We start from the raw sequence: 2,328 nt of genomic DNA, 5'->3' as shown, positions 1-2,328 counted from the left end.
CTCGAACTCACAGTGATCCTCCTGCCTCAGCCTCCTGAGTGCTGGAATTACAGGCATGTGCCATCATGCCTGGCAATGGGGTTAACTCTTTACAGCCTGCTTTGGGGCATACTCAATATTGCAGTCTCCCACAGTCAAGTACACTCCTGCCTGATCAATCTGTTGTTTTGGTTCTTTTTCCTCTTTCCTTTTTTAAAAACATTGTGCTCAGCCAGGTGTAGTGGTATACACCTGTAATCTCAGCGACTTGGTAGGATAAGCCAGGAGGATCACAAATCTGAGGCCAGCCTGGGCAACACAGCAAGATCCCATGGGGCGGGGGTAGGAGACTCTGCTCAGAAATCATCAGTAATTGAATGTGAGTTCCTGGTCTTCAAAACAAACCTTGCCTAATTCTACCTCTACTTAGCTCTCCACCCTTAGCACCAACTATTCTGTGACTCCTTTGCCAAACTGAAAAGGATGGCAGAATCTTCCCTTTGCATCTTTGTACTCATACTGTTCCCTCCACCCTGAAAGTTGGCTCCCCTGAAACCTGGTTCCAAATTCAACATCCCCCAACTCCCAACCCTCTGCCTCAGCCTCCCAAATACTGGAATTACAGGCTGGTATCACATTCCAGGCTTAACCCACATTTAAAAGAACAGTAAGTACATTAAAGAGTCTCCTTGATAGATGTGTCCTGAAAATGATCGGGCCGTCTCCTCTGAGCTCCTATTATTTACAGACAGATAAATTAGGTAGAAATATTATAGGCAGTCAGATAGAGCTGAGCCCTGAAGAGAGTCAACGCAATAGGGCCGGGGATTTAGCACAGCGGTTCGGTGGCCTGCCTTGCAAGCGCAAGGACCGGAGTACAATCCCCGGTACCAAAGAAAAAAAAAAAAAAAAAAAAAAAAAAAAGACAGAGTCAACGCAAGAGAGGAAAACACACTACAACTGTGGCCTGAGGTGCATCAGTTAGGCCTCAAGATAAAGACGAGATGATCAGGCCTGCATGCTTCCCCAAGAGATGAGATAAGTATTAACACCTGCTTTAATGAAGTCTAGACAGACATCACCTTGGTAGATGACCAAGACCCTTGGACCCATCACCTTCCTACAAGTTCTTTGTTCTTTCCATGCATACTTGTTCTGTGACTTGCTCCCCATTGGATCACTATTACCTAAGCGACTATGCTTGTAACCTCATTGGGTGATCATAGCTTTAGCCCACATTGTAACCACGAGCCACCTCTGAAACGTTACCGGAAACCTGTTCAGTGTACGAGGCAAGTATGGTAAAAGAAAAATAAAAGACAGAACTAAGAGAGACAGAAAGCAGGGGTTAGAATGACTAAGGCCAGTGCAACCAACAGGTTTCTATTGGTAATCAACTGGGGTGAAGGCGAGCTATGCAATGATAGTACCACATTCAAGGACACACAGGCACACAGTTTCTATGGAAACCAGTGGAGACGAGGCTTCTCAAATTCAGACAAAGCACTCTCAAATGAGGTACAGAATAGACAAAATGTATGGTTATAATTAAAACATTGTCCTTCTAGTTAAGAAAATTTTAGTTGTGGAACAGAATTTGGATGCGAGTTATTCTGACCTGAGCGCGTAGGCTTCAGCTAGGCTTTGGCTGGACTCACTTCTCAAAAGAAAACAATCGTGGGGTGAACTCTTCACGGCCTGCCTTGGACATAATCAATACATCAGTTCCCTACACTTATGCTTTATAAAACCTTCCCTGAAAAGTGGGGTCCTCAGCAATTCGGGACCCCTCTCGCATCTCCGAAGCCATATCTCAATCAATATTGCCTACTCTTAGCCTCTGCTGTTCCTTAGAACTCATTCTTCAATTTTGAGGAACACGAACTTGGCGCATCTGACATCCAGCAGGTTGGGAGTTCTATCTCCCCGCTATCATCTGGAGGTCCGATATCATTCCCATATCCTATTAACGTCCTTGAGTTAACCACGTCCTGGCTGTGGGGTTATTCTTGCTTCCCTGCTGGTGACTCGACCATGCCTAGGAGAAGGCATCACCCAGAGGTGGGCACTGATGGATGACCCAGGGTCATGACTCCGTCCCTTTCAACCTGTCACACAAGCTGCGTGCTCTGCAGCGCTTTCGGAGCTGAGTTCACTTGAATCGAGCCAGTCACCGGGATCGCCGGGAAGCCCGGACCACGCACTCCCTACCTCCGGGTTTCCTGCCTCAGGAACTCTGACAGAGGTCCGCAGTGCGCAGCGCGTAGGCGGGGTTTCCCGGAAGGCTCGGCGTCCCGCCCCTGCGCCTGCCCACCACGTCGTCCTCCCCGCCCCTCTCCTCTCGCCCAA

This window comes from Fukomys damarensis, unplaced genomic scaffold, assembly GCF_012274545.1.
Source record: "Fukomys damarensis isolate Sample0158 unplaced genomic scaffold, DMR_v1.0_HiC HiC_scaffold_21, whole genome shotgun sequence".
Taxonomy (NCBI): Eukaryota; Metazoa; Chordata; class Mammalia; order Rodentia; family Bathyergidae; genus Fukomys; species Fukomys damarensis.
This window is presented reverse-complemented; position numbering follows the sequence as displayed.